This window comes from Felis catus, chromosome C1 (assembly GCF_018350175.1).
Source record: "Felis catus isolate Fca126 chromosome C1, F.catus_Fca126_mat1.0, whole genome shotgun sequence".
Taxonomy (NCBI): Eukaryota; Metazoa; Chordata; class Mammalia; order Carnivora; family Felidae; genus Felis; species Felis catus.
Window position 1 is genome coordinate 140,565,757 of NC_058375.1, and position 15,559 is coordinate 140,581,315.

At 36.0% G+C, this 15,559-nt stretch overlaps 1 long non-coding RNA gene across 1 annotated transcript in view; it reads left to right on the top strand.

Moving 5' to 3' along the window:
* Positions 1–15,559, top strand: part of LOC123379146 — a 326,735-nt gene that overhangs the window by 200,929 nt on the left and 110,247 nt on the right. The window contains exons 4-5 of the long non-coding RNA XR_006583198.1: positions 6,721–6,857; positions 14,776–14,832. This is a non-coding gene — a long non-coding RNA (uncharacterized LOC123379146). The remainder of the gene's footprint in view (positions 1–6,720; positions 6,858–14,775; positions 14,833–15,559) is intronic.

Here is a 15,559-nt window from a genome sequence, read left to right on the forward strand (position 1 = left end):
GAACGGGGGAGGGGCAGAGAGAGAGGGAGACACAGAATCGGAAACAGGCTCCAGGCTCTGAGCCATCAGCCCAGAGCCCGACGCCGGGCTCGAACTCCGGGACCGGGAGATCGTGACCTGGCTGAAGTCGGACGCTTAACCGACTGCGCCACCCAGGCGCCCCAAATCTATAAGAAATTTAAACCTCACTCTTGAATTAAGTGGTGAATGACAAAAATATTTTGACACATATGAATGAGGTTTTTGATTCAAAGACTAGGTTCATGCAAGGGTCATTATTTTCTTAATTTTTCATTAAAGTGTCCAACTTAATGGTTATGTATCAATGTAACATAGGATCCAAAGGCAAAAATAAAAGTCCATATGCCCAATTATAGTATAACACACACCAGTAGTACAATGTCTGCTGTGTGGAAAGATTGAGAAAGTTTCTTAATCAAATTTCTTACAAATCTTTGATGTCTGCTTATTTATTTTCTGAGAGCAGCAGCTTCTTCATGTTTGATGTCCCAGTAGCAAGAGCCTGTTTCTGTTGAGTTGGATTATAGAAAGAGAGGTATGCTTACAGGGAAGCCCAGCTGGATGTATCCAGCTTTGCTGCCTTCGTTTGTTTCTTTCATCCTAGAAGAGAAAAGAAGACGAAGAGCAGTCATAGAATTGGTAATTGTATATTGGCAGAGTCTCAAATGATATTTATTCTATTATACTCACTTGCAACCAGAGGATTCATTTTTGCAGCAGAAGGAAGGTGGATAGCATGTAAATGCTTGGATCAAACATGCTGTAATGCTTCGAAACCCTGACCATCGGTCTCTGTGTTGTTTGTAGACATATTTTGCAGCTGTTACATTGGTGCTTATTTAGAACAATTAGTAAGAAAAACTAAAGTGATTTGCTTGATTGTAGTTTCCTACCAAATATTTGAATACGTATCAGGTGACTATTAGGATGGAAGGAAAAAGTGCAAAAGTTTAGAATTTGGCCATGTTTCCACAACTGTTAAGTTTAAACAATCTTGGTACTGTGTTCAGTCTCTTAAATCTTATGGGTCTGATATTTCTTCACTTTTTATGAGAAGAGAATTAGATTAATTGTTAGGGGATGTCACTGGAGGACCTTAGGTTAAGGGTTATTTTTTAATTTTTTCTTGGAAAGGAATGGAACTGGCAGGGACAAGGTCAGTTTTATATTATGTCTGATGACAATTTCCAGGAAATTTGGTTAGTCAAACCATATGAATTCTTGGTTTCTATTGTAATTTGCCAAAAGGGATGCCCCCCCATGGAAATTGTTACATTTGTTTTTATAATATTGGCATCTGTAAGTTCTTCATGGTACAAGGAATAAAATCTTGAGAAGGAGGCTGAAAAGATCTAAATCCTGAGATCCAGCAAATGGGAAACATTCTTTTCCACAATTGGAAAATCTAATTGCCCTTATTATATATACTGGATGGTGAGAAAAATCATTCCAGTAGTGAGAGAGGATTTATGAATTCAACCTACTTAATGGACTCTGATGAGACTGGACTTGATTTTAATTCACATATTGTAATTTAAAATGATATTCTTAGGGAATCAGCAATTTATCATAAACATCAAAAACCTGAGACATTCAAATTAGAATAAGGAGGGTATTCATTCATGCAGCAAATATTTATTGAGCACCTTATAAAGGCCAGACACAAAGTATTTGTAAGACAAATTGAGCACGATAAACATATTCTCATTTTCATGGAACTTTCACCTTAATGCAAAATAATGGGAAACTATTTTGGAAAACTTATGGATAACTCTCAGCAGGCCATGCGAATCAAGATATTTTCCTGTTGTTTGTTAGGTGCGCATTTAGATCCATGAAAATTCTGTGTTTCTGATTTACTTGTGCTAACATTAGCTTTTTAGTCAGACGTTGTTTGATGTTGGGTCTTGAACTAAGATTACTTATGAAAGAATAAATTTATAATAGTGACTTTATTTGTTCTAACACCTAGGCTAATTAATTGCAAGTATTAATTGAATTTCTTTCCTGTCTTTGTAGAATTTAGCATATAACTAGATATTCATGATTATACAAAGGTATATCAGTCTGCCCTTTTTAAATTTACTTTGCTCCTTTTAAGGACATACAATCTGATTTTGAGCCCATTAATTGTGCAAGATCTTACTAATAAATTTGGAACTGACTAGTCATACATAATGTTTAGCAAACATACAGATTATGCCTACGTGTTCAAAGTGAGGTAACAACTCTGACAGTTATATTGTTCCTGCAATTAGTGCAAACCAGAAATTCTCCATGGAGTGATGAGTCATTGGTTAGTTGTTAGCTCTGCTACAACTAATTATTTTACAAAAATAAAATATCAAAAGTTGTGAATGGTTTAATTTCTAAGATAAATTAGAAGAGTCAAGATTAGCCTTATAGCAATTCCATTAATTATTATGCATTATGATATACTTTCCTGAGAGGAAGAGAAAGATACAGAATTGCATATAAATCCAGATGTGCCCATTGGGAGGGGTTTGTATATGTGACTTGAATTTGTCCCACGTTTCTGATAGAAGCATGTGTGATAGACTTTGGCTCAGGCAGGACTAGAATACTAGTACTAGAAAATCTGCTTTTCTGACTGCCGTATAGCCCCTACCTCCACCAATATGCTCTCTTTCACATTGTTCTGAAAAATTTCTCTGAATAGTTTTCAGAGAATAGTCACTATTCAGACTCAGCAGGTAAAATGGCTGATAGAAAAATTCCCACTGCAAACAGAAAATGTTTTTTTTTCTTTTCCTTTTTTTTAAATTGAAGTATAATGATCATGCAGTGTTATATTAGTTTTAGGTGCATAATATAATAATTCAACAATTCTATACACTAATTGGTGCTCATAATGGTAAGTATACTTTTAATCCCCTTCAGTTACTTCACCCATTCCCCGACCTGCCTCCCCTCTGGTAACTATCAGTTTATTCTTTATAGTTAAGAGTCTGTTTTTTTTGTTTTTTGTTCTTTATTTGTTCATTCATTTTGTTTCTTAAATTGCACGAGTGAAATCATATATTATTTGACTTTCTCTGACTGATTTCACTTAGCATTATACTTTCTAGATCCGTCCATGTTGTTGCAAATGGCAAATTCTCATTCTTTTTTTATTACTAATATTCCATTGTGTGTATGTATTTAGTTATACATTTTATAAATTTATATTATATATTTATATTTACAAATTTATATATAATATATGTATTACTAATATTCCATTGTGTATGTATATATGTGTGTATATATCTCACATCTCTATCCATTCATCTATGGAAGGGCACTCAGGTTTCTTCCATACCTTGGCTGTTATAAATAATGCTGCAATAAATGTAGGGGTGCATTTATCTTTTCAAATTAGTATGTTTGTTTATTTTAGGTAAATAACTCAGTAGTGTAATTACTGGATCATATGGTAATTCTATTTTTAACTTTTTTGAGGAACCCTGTACTGTTTTCTTCTATAGTGGCTACAACAATTTATATTCCCACCAACAGTGCAAGGGTTCCTTTTTCTCCACATCCTTTCCATCACTTGTTATTTCTTGTCTTTATTATTCTAGTCATTCTTAAAGGTGTAAGGTGATATCTCATTTTGGTTTCAATTTGTATTTCCCCAATGATTAGTGATATTGAGCATCTTTTCATGTGTCAGTTGGCCATCTGTATGTCTTTGGAAAAATGTCTATTCAGGTCCTCTGCCCATTTTTTAATCAGATTATTTTTTTGATGTTGAGTTATATTTCTTTTATATTTTGCACCCCTTAATGGGTATATCATTTGCAAATATTTTTTTTCCCTTTCAATAGGTTGCCTTTTTGTTTTGTTGATGGTTTTGTTTGTTCATGACAATGAAAATGGCTGACAGAAGAATCCCATTGCACACAGTAGACGTTTTAATTAATACATTTCAAAACTTCTATTTAACCACCATATTTACCTCTTGATTTAGATAGATTTCAGTTTTTTTTCTTTTTTTGGCCTGGTGGTCCTTTGTCTTTATTGTAAGCTGTTTCAAATCCTTTTTGGGAACAGGTTACTGGTTGTTGTAACAGTCAGAATTTAGTCAGCAAGACAGAAACTACTCTAAGTTTCAAATAGAGGGCATTTACTGCAGATAATTAATAACATAGGTGACAGAAGAACTAAAAACCCAACAGAGAAAGGAGGAAGCAGCAAAATCAGCAGCAGCAGGAAACAGCTACCATACCTGGGTTTAAAAGAATAGGATGAATGGAGGGGAGGCAGCTCACCAGACCTTAGATGCCAAGGGCATCTAACATTAACTATCTAGTAGAAGCTGCAGCAATTCATGCCACTGGAATTACTACTTTGGAAAAAAGAGCGCAAAATATCCTATTTCTCCTATTTCTCCCACCATGCCCTCACCCCTAGTCTCCTGACAGTATCTCCTTTGTCAAGACCAGAAGCCTGCACACCCAGGACTGGGAAACACAGTCTGCAGGGTCAATATCCTAGTGACATAGGACAAAGAAGGATGAAAACTGGATTTGTAAGCAAACAAAGCCAAAGAAGTTTTGAGTCAATCAATCAATCCCAACAATCTTTTATTTATATGTGAATTTTCCTCCAGAGAAAATAAAGTGATTGGTGCTAATTTAAAAATTAGCATGATAGGGGCGCCTGGGTGGCTCAGTGGTTGAGGGTCAGACTTTGGCTCAGGTCATGATCTCCTGGTTCATGAGTTCAAGCCCCACATTGGGCTTGCTGCTGTCAGTGCACAGCCCGCTTCAGATCCTCTGTCTCCCTCTCTGCCCCTCCCCTCTCTCTATATATATATCAAAAATAAACATTTAAAAAATTAGCATTGTATACTTTGATTAGCTTTCAAAACTCTTGAGGTATCAAAAAAATATATCTTCAAAGTATCCAGTTATCAAGAGGTAAACTGCAAGTTTTATTCACCTACTCTTTACCATAGCATTTTGTTAGCTGAATGTAAAGCCCAGAGAAGGGGTTACTGGGAGAACTTGTGTTAACTTCTTTTTCCCCTGAGAATGGTTAGAGAAAAGTTAGAGGTATCAGGTTAAGTTAGTCTAAATGCAATTCTTCTTGGAATCTGATGTTTCTTTACAGATGACCATTCTAGCACTATAAATTCATAAGTGATATCTATTAAATTTAGAATTCTTTCATTATTAGATATTTATTTCCAGATAGAAATCAATCAGTTGGACTTAAAGGACTTAGAAGGTGCTCTGGAAAGTAGAGAAGTATATACAAAACCTGGCTGGATTTGCAACCTTCTTAGTACGATGTAACAAAGCAATAAGTAGGTGTTCATATCTAGAGATTTCCAGAATGCAAAGCAGGTTAGAATGATCCTCAGAGCTTATTTATATGGAGAAAAAATACTTCTTACTACTGTAACAAGAAAAGACATACCCTACAAAGCAAAATATCATCAAATTCAATGTGATGCTTTGGACACCCATACAACTCCAATTGTTCTTTGTTAAGATAATTACCTTGCTTAGGAATTTGGTTATATTCAGAAAAAAATCCTCAGATCTTCTTCATTTATTGAGAAAAGACTTTGGTCACATGTCTTCAAAAATGGAATAAAGCATGAATACGTTTTCCAGCAAGAATGATCTTATTTTATTAGAATCAACTTATTTTACTAGAATTTTATTTAAAACAAAATTCTAACCACAGTTGATATATAAAATGGTTTTATTCTCTCTCCTTACCTTTTTATCATCTTCCTTTTTGCAACCTATGTATACTCTAGAAAACTTGATTTACTTAATCACCATTATTATATTTATATATAATATATAATTTTCTTATTATTGTCTAGTTTCCAGGTAGTGGGCAGTGACTTTGGTATTTCTCTATAGGTTTCTTTGTAAAGAAAAATTATTCTAGACATTTAGCATTTTTCTGTCAAATATTGATCCCATAGTCATTCACTAGAGGGTATAGGAATTCTTCCACTCTGGTCAGCTTGAAGTGAGAATGATATCAGTGCCTATCTCATAGTGATGCTATGATAGTTAACATTTGTAAAGAACTCAGACTAGTGCTTGACACATGGTAAATGCTGAAGTTCTTGGTGAATAAATAAATCCATAAATAAGTAAATCTCTATTCTATCCATGGATATTAATTTCCATCTTCATTGTAGAGCTATGATATTCTCTCTGTTTGAATCCCCACCCCTCTATTTATCTAAGTCCTGTGGTTCTTTAAGAACTTGTTCAGATTCTACCTATTAACACTTTTGTAACAACTCCTGCATCTGCTGACTTCATCTTTCTCTTACACCTTACTGCACTTACACACAAATACAGTATGTGTTTTTATTTAGCCCTTACCTTTGGTTGTTATCCAGGAGAGAGCATTGGAGTTCCTGGACAGCTTTTCTAAAATATATATCCCTGGGACAAATCTCCAGAGTTTTTAGATTCAGTTAGTACTGGCTGGCACTAAAAACATACATTTTGATTAAAGCTCTCCGGTAAAACTGAAAGAAGCCCCTAGTTAAATACAATGATAAAAAAAAATTATCTCTTGGAATATGTGCATTTCTTTTCTCAATGAGACTATAAATTTCTTGAGGACATGGACCATGCTTTGTTTTTCTTGTGTGTCTTCCCACAGTGCTGGAAACATGACCACTACTGAATAACACTCTTCTTTCTCGTTTGACAGAAAGATGTCTGAGTGCGGGACCTAGGGTATGAATTGTCAAGGGATGTGGAGGAACAAAGAGATCCACAGATGGATCATTCAACTCCTGCCACAATTATGCTGTGTAATGAAGAGCCATAAAACCTCGGTGACATACAGTAAGTGTTTATTTATATTTCTGGAATCAACAGGGATAGACTAGGGTCTCTGCTGAGCTTACCTGGGCTTACACGCTTGGGTGTTTGGGAGGTCAGCTTGCTTCTGACTGTGTCCACTTTATTGTCTGCAGTTCAATAGCTGACCTATGCATCTATGAATTGGCTCTTTCCACATAACTTTGATGCTCCTTCTGGGACCATTAGGCTAGTCAAGGCAAATTTATCATGGAAAAGAGGACAAGAGAGCAAGCCCAGATGTGTAAGCCCATTTAAAGCCTCTATTCGCAATGCATTGGCCAAAGCAAGTCACATGCTAAAAAGCCCATTCATGGAAGGAGGGTACAGCAGTTATATGGCAAAAATTATAGACGGGATGAAGTGGGAAGAACTGATGGCATTTTTCCCCAACCACCACAATGGGGCTTTTGTTACTGTGTCTTCTGAGCAAAACCTACTCTAATGCCTTACTGAAGGTCAATTTTTGTTGTATATAATCACAGTCAGGATGTTTTTAAAGCAATCTTACCACCCCTGAGTAAGTAGGCAAGTAATCTCATTCAGAGAAAAAAAAATTGCAAATAAAGGATCATGCTAATGCCACATCATTTGCCATTAAATAGAGAAATATCACCTTGTATTTCACAGACTTGACACCACCTGGGTAATATGTCACACTTCATTAAACAAGAACATCAAATGCAGAAAACAAAATACTTGTTGTTCAATATGATTATTTATTACTTGAACAAGGTTTGAGAGATTGTCAACACGATGTGTTTGAATTCAGGAAATTAAACCAAGAACTGTGACTGGAAAAATCTTAAAAACACCACAAATTTATTTTTAAATGATTCAGCATCTTTTTGTCACTTGTGATTTGAACACTGGTTCCATCTTTATCACCTACGGTGCTGTTTAGTGCACTGTTGCAAAACAACCAGGCAGTCTATCATGGAAGTTCAATTTAGTATTGCCAGTGAGTCATCTGGGGTCTGAGAGTTTGTGCTAAGTTCCTCAGCTTTCAGTAAGGCCACACCCTCTCTTTGTGTGAAGAGCCTCATCTCTCAAAGAGCCAGAAAATTATAACATTGCAAAGCAATTACGTATAATTCATCACCCAAATAATAGCTAAATTACTATGACCATTTTCCAAATTAATGTGCGGATTTTCCATTTTTGATTCTTGCTCTCAAGGTAGGTACTTCAATAACTCTTAGAAGCAGGATTGGTCAGCAATACAAACATTATATAACTGTAGTAAGGGAAATTGTTTTCCATTCCTTCTTTGTTCTTACTCTGTCATGGGATTTTAGGTAAATCACTTAACTGATCAATGTTCTTATCTATAAAAGCAGACAATTTGGGTAAATGAATGGCAAGGATCCTTGCCTATGTAGCCAAATAATAGAGAGTCTGAAGTAAACTCTGAGTCAGATAAACATCTTTGTTCATATAAGAGAACACTGTGTAGCAGCATCCTGCTTATATTAAAGGTGTTAGGCTAAGTTTTGCTCGGTTTTCCTTTCTAGGAAGGAAAGACATTATCTTGTATGATAAAGAAAATAAAAGAGCACACAGACACATACTAAGATGTGGGCTTATGCAATATACCTAGTAGAGTTCATTGTTATCACCTTGTACTGATGGAGATTTTGTGATGGCTACAGAAATAAATGAGACAAATTGGGATTTTGATATAACCAAAAGTTTCTTCTGAACCTTTCTGATTGCTAGAGAAGAAAAAACCAGAGAGGCCTAATAAGCTCTTTCTCTGCCAAGTGGAGATATTTTAGAATCTTACGTGAGTGTGATTGTAATGGAGCTAGAGAACAGGCCCCTTTTCCTGGAAAGTCAAGAGGGACAGCATTCCACAGCACTGAGGACCTCCTCTCTCTTGCACACATACAAATATAATCACCCAGTCTAACTCTGAGTAACACAGCAGCAGTGGGAGCAGGCTGGTTGCAAAGGGAGGCCTTCAAGAAAGTGGAGGTTAAAGGCTCAGTTTTACTTTCTTAAATAGTTCTAACATTGTAGCCTCCCGTTTAGTCACAAAAAGGGAGTAGTTGCTTTGGAATTTGGAGAAAAGCTTAAGTTCCTCTACATACTTTTTGATAGACCTTTGTAGCTGCTGCTACTTGCGGCAAAGAAAACTTAGCAAGCACTTGGTCAAGCTAAGCTGGGCCTAGATACCATATGATTAAGTGAAGTTGTCAGGATGGTTCTACAAGAGCATGAGGAACACCACCAGGCCCTGAACTTGGGACCAGCCTATATTAACCTTGGGGGAAGTGAAGATTGTAATGGGAATGAAGCCAGTGGCAGATAATTAATTATTTCAAAATGTTTATTTTCAACAGAGTTTGAATCTTGGTGTCTTGTATATGGATAAACAGGCAATACTTGGAAAAGCACAGTGCCATGAATGTTTAATAGCCAAATGATATCTTGATGTCAAAGCTTCTTATATGTACATGCATTTTTAACTTGATTTGACTGCCACAGTGAGACAAGCTAAAATTGAAGCACAGTTATTTTCAGGACTTGGGAATCTAAAAATTCAAACTGCATGGTATTGTCTTAGGATGGGACAAAGTCATTCCTGTAACAGTAGAATGGAGAAAGCATGTAAAAAATGGATAATCGATGCCTATATTTATAATTTGGTGTTTATGTATTACAAAGATCATCAAGATATTCAAAAAGAAAGGGGAATAACGTACTTTTTATGAGATATCCTGTCTATGAAGATTAGTGTTCTAATTTGCATAGAAAAATTGGGGTCCTGTTTTCATAAAAAGAAAATTGTGACCAAACACAGCAAGAACATTTGATTGTGTGACTAATGTTTTGGACTACAGTTTCCCTATCAGAAAACTAGCCTGAGACCCATCTATTGCTGGGAATATATTTAATTACATGACAGGTTTTAATTAGATAGGACCATTCAGCCTTCTTACTCTCCATCTTTATCTCTCCATGAGCCGTTTCTCCATGAGAAGGATGCAATAGCCATAATTATTCCAGTTATCCTAAAGAGAATGTTTTAAAATACAGTAGTTAGCTGTCAAAAAAGAGAAGGCTAATTTCCAGTTATGAGGGCATTGTCCCAATGGAAATCTTCCTTTCATTCTGGGGAGACATTTTTGTGTCTGTTTCTGGCTTTATTTGGCTCAGTTTTCTCCTTCTTCAAGAGCTAAGTTCTCCCTTGTAATTGTTTAGAATTAAACAAATTCCTCAATTCCAAAAAATTTTCTAGCTGTTTTTAGCTGTAGCCAAACTCTCTATATTACCTAAATAAGTACCTAAAATATGACACATGTAATAAAAATGCTGAGCCAGAGACATAATGGAACCAAATAATTTGAAAGTATTTCCCATAATGTGGGGAATTTTAATAAGTGTAAAGTTTAAAAAAATCAGTGTTCAAATATTTGGGCAATTATGGGCTAAATGAATAGATTTCTTTAGGAATTATCAGATTGTTTACTCTACTGATAGGCATAAGCTCATTGGCAGCAGGCTTCCAGATCTTTCTACTTCTATTGTACTTTCATGACAGGGGGAAGCATAGGGGAGAGTCTTTACATTTGGATAATTAGTAATATCACACTTTTGTTTTCTCTGAAGCCAGCACATGACAATATATTCCCTCTATGTCCATGATTAAAAAGTTTAAAAATGTTCCTGAGGTTCCCATTGTAAAGGAGAAAGGAGACCTTATTTTGTATGAATGCCAGCATATGTTGGGTTTTAAGCTTGTGAAAATGAGCCAGATACATGCAGATGCACAATGTCTAAGTTTTGGCCTCTCAGCCTTTACTTTTTAGATAGAAATGTCATAGCCCAGTAGGCAAAGAACTGTTGATAAAATTTTAGCATTAAAAAATTATATTTGAGGGGCACCTGGGTAGCTCAGTCGGTTAAGTGTCTGACTTCAGCTCAGGTCACGATCACGGGGTCTGTGAGTCCGAGCCCCGCGTCAGCCTCTGTGCTGACAGCTCAGAACCTGGAGCTTGCTTCAGATTCTGTGTCTCCCTCTCTCTGCCCCTCCCCCCCTTTCTCTCTCTCTCTCTCTCTCTCTCAAAAATAAATAAAAACATTAGAAAAAATTTTTAAAAATTAAAAAAAATTATACTTGAAAATTAGTTGCTTATTTGACATCATGCTAAGTTAGAGCATATATTATTGAACTGATTATTTGGTAGGTATATCCTAGAAATGGTGATCTATATAATATTTGGTTTTAATTCATGTTATTATCTTACTTGTGAACCCTTAACTCAAGATACCATCATCTGTTTCCTGGGCAATTGCAATCACCTTCTGCTGGTCTCCCCGCTTCTATCCATGTCCCACCGCAGACTATTCCTTACCCAGTAGCCAGTGTGATTCATTTAACAACATAAGACAGATGGTATCCCTCTGCTGCTCTAAATCATCAGATGGCTCCCTGTGGTAGACAGAATTGTAAGATGGCCCCAGAGTTTCCCACCCCTTCGTGTACATACTCTGTGTGATTATTTGCAATAATATTTCCTTGAATATGAAAGACAGTATTTCACTCTCAAAATGTTATATGGCAAAATGGATTTTTTAGATGCAATTAAGGTACTAAATTGGTTGACCTGAGTTAAAAGGGAGATTTTCCTAGGTAGGCTTGACCTAATGGTGTGAGACCTTTAGAGGAGTCTAGGTCTTCCCAGAGGTCAAAGAGATTTGATGTCAGTGCAACACCTTCCTGCTGTGCTGAAAGAAAGCAACTATGTTGTGAGTTGGAGGGGCAGCGGGGGAGAGGGTGTGCATTTGGCCAAGATCTATGGGTAGCTTCCAATTGCTCTGACTGATGTTTGGCTGACATGCAGCAAGAAAATAGGGACCTCAGTACTACAACTACAGGGAGATGAATTTTGCCAACATCCTGAATGAGATGGGAAGAGGATCACAATCCTCAGATGAGATCATAGCCCCTGCCAATATCTTCCTTTCAGCCTAAGAAGGCTGTGAGCAGGGAACCCAGCTATGGCATGCCCAGACTCCCGACCCACAGAAATTGTTAAGATATTGAATTTGTGTTGTTTTAAGATGATAGCAATTTGTTATGTAGGAAACGAATATACTTTCCAGCTGTCACTGAAGAAAAAATAAAATGAGTAAGGATTGAGTAAAGATTTTGCTTTCTGCTGCCACACTGGGCTCTTAACTGTTCCTGGAGCACTCCAGCATGCTCCTGCCTTAGGGCCTCTGTTCTTATCTCCCCTTCCTGGAGGTTCCTGCCCCAGCATATCCACGGATCTGTCACTCATCATTCAGGTGCCTATCAGAGAGCTCCTTCCTGGTTACCTAGATTAGTCAGGATAGGCTAGGTTTTGCTGTGCCAAAAAACAATCCTCATATTCAATGACTTAAAATGAAAAAAAAAGTTTGCTTTTCATTTCTCTCTATGTCTAATTTGGATCAGGAAGAGTTTTGCTTATCATGGGCATGAGGGACCCAGACAGATGGAGATTCCAACATTTTGTAATGACATTATTTCAGGTTTTTTTTGATGAGTATTAGCATAATATGTATTTCTCTATTCCTTTACTCCCTCCATCCCTTTACTTTTAATATGTTTGTGTCTTTATATTTAAAGTGGCTTTCTTGTAGATAACATATAGTTGGGTCTTGTGGGATTTTTTATCTGATATGTCAGTCTCTGTTTTTTAATTGGTATATTTAGATCATTGATAGCTGAAGTGATTATTGATATAGTTGGATCAATACATCCCATATTTGTTACTATTTTCTATTTTCTATGCACTGTCCTTGTTCCTCATTTTATTCTTTTATTCTGTTTTGTTTTGGTTTTGGTCTTCCTTCTTTTTCTGCCTTCTCTGGTTTTACTATGTATTCCTCTTTTAACATATCAATTGAATTATTTTTAACATGTTTTTAGTACTCAAGTTTGCAATATACATTTACAACTAATACAAATCCACTTTCAAATAACTGTATATCATTTCAAGTACAAGTACCTTATAATAGAATATTTTCAGTTCCTTCCCTATCTTATGAAATTGCTGTCATTCACTTCATTTATCCATAAGCTATATTACCAAACACATTGTTGCTATTATTATTTTGAAAAAAACTGTTATCTGTTAGATAAATTAAGAATAAGAAAAATAAAAGATACTGTTTTACCTTCATTTATTCCTTCTCCAATTCTATTTCTTTCTTTATGTAGATCTGAGTTTCTGACATCTCATTTTCCTCCTTTCGGAAGAATTTCTGTTTTACATGTGTTGGAAAGCAGGTTTACTGGTGACAAATGTCCTCAATTTTTGTTTGTCTAAGGAAGTCTTACTTCTCCTTCACTTTTGAAGGGAAATTTCGCTAGATACAGGTTGGATCTAGGTTGATGGTTGGGTTTTTTGTTTTTTAACATTTTAAATATTTCACTTCACTGTCTTCTTGTGTGCCTGGTTTCTGAAGAAGTCTGATGTAATTTTTATTCTTGCTCCCCTATAGGTAAGGTGTTTTATTCTTTGGCTTCTTTCAATATTTCTTCTTTCTTTGTCTTTGATTTTCTGCAATTTGAATATGATATGCTTAGATATTTATTTTTTATCACATATTTATTCTGCTTAGTATTCTCTGAGATTTCATGACCTTTGGTTTAGTGTCTATTATTAATTTTGGAAAATTCTCAGTCATTATTGCTTGAAGTATTTCTTCTGTTTCTTTCTTCTCCTTCCAGTATTCCTATCATTAATATGTTACACCTTTTGTAATTGTCCCACAGTTTTTGGGTAGTCTGTTCTATCATTTTATTACTTTTTCTCATTGCATTTCTCATTGCATTTTGGAAGTTTCTGTTGACATTTATTCATGTTTACTGATCCTTTCCTTGGAAATATCCAGTCATTGATGAGCATATCAAAAGGCATTTTTCATTTCTGTTAGTTTGGATTTCTAGCATTTCCTGTTGATTCTTTCTTAGGGTTTTTATCTCTGCTTACATTACCCATGTTTTCTTGCATGATGTACATTTTCCCCAGTATAACTCTTAGCGTATTAATCATAGTTGCTTTAAATTCTAGTCTAATATTCCCACATGTCTGCTATGTCTGTATCTGTTCTGATGCTTACTCTGTCTCTTCAAACTGTGTTTCTTTTTCTTTTAGTATGCCTGTAATAGACCTTTATTTAGTGTGAGGTTTTATATTTATTTGGCTACAAGTTAGGTGGTGATTATTGTTTGCTATAGCTGTAGGTATCAGAGGCTAAAATTTCCTCCTTGGTGTCCTTGTTTTCGTCTCCCCTTTTGTCTTCAGTTTTCCCTAAAGACTTCCTAAATGTAGTCTGAGGCATGCAATTCTTTCCATAGTATCCACTTATATTATACAGGAGCTGTCCTGATGCTATGATAAGATGTGGGAGGAAGGAAAGCATTCCATAATTCTGTACTTTGGTTTCAGTCATTAATGAGCCTGTGCTGTGCCCCTGGGATGCGATCTTTACAAGTGCTTCTCAGTCCTTCAACCTGCTAGTTAGTTGAAGTGGGAAAACTAAAGGGGGATGGAGTTGGGTATTCTCCTTCTTCCAGGTCAGTTAAGTCCTGGTAAAACTCAAGTCAATTAGGCTCTGGTAAAATAGTTCCTCTTGAGGGCATGCCTTGTGAATAAAAACAGGTTGCTCTGGGTATATTTCAAAATGGCTCATTTTCCTTCTCCCTTTTAGAAAATATCAGGAAAGTTTTCCCTGATCATCACTGTGAGAACCTGGTAGAGTTCCTATTGGTAAAACTCACTGAAGTGCAGTAGTTCTCTAAAAACTGAGCATCCTGGGTTTTTGTTTTTGTTGTTGTTGTTTTTTTAAAACTCTCTCACTTGTCCGTATTGATGCTCCAGCAATTCTATCAATTACCATTTAGGTTTCCTACCTTGATATCGGTTCTGGTGGAGGTTCCTACTTGGAGGTTTCTGCTCTGGTAAGTGGCAATTCTCTATATCCACCTGTCTCTTCCATTTTGGGGACAGTTCTTTGCCCTGTGACCTCAATTCTCTGTAAAATCTAAGAAGAGTTGTTGATTTTTGGTTCAGTTTTTTTTCTTATTGTGTGGACGAAAGTGATGGCTTCTAAGATTTTTACTTGCCAGACTAGAAACTAGAAGTTGCTACTTTTTCAACATGAGACTTAAAGCTTTGCCACAGCAGAAGGAAACACCTTAGAGAATTGCGTGGTGGCTCCTAAATTCTCCAGCTTGACAGTGACATGTCATTTCTATTCATATTTCATTGGCTAAAGCAAGTCAATGATTTTAAAATGTGAGAAAATATAACCCTCCAGTGTTCCTAGAAGATGAGCATTAGGAATACTGGAGAAACATTATTAATGGTGAACAGAGCATTCTATAGAAGATAGTATTTCCAACTCCATTTACCACTTTATGTCTTCTTTCTAGCACTTTATAATACTATATTATGTCATACATAAGGTATTATAAAGAAACCTATTATGGTAAATACTCTGTTTATTATTTGTCTCTCCTCTCCTACCCCCACCGAAGTGAGGATCACGGGAACAGGAACTTTGTCTGTTCTATTCACTTTTTATCCCCTAAGCCCAGAATATCTAGTACTCAATAGATATTTGGTAAATGAATTAATGAGTGCATATTGTTTTAACCTTGGGAGCCCAGAAAAATGAACCCTTGC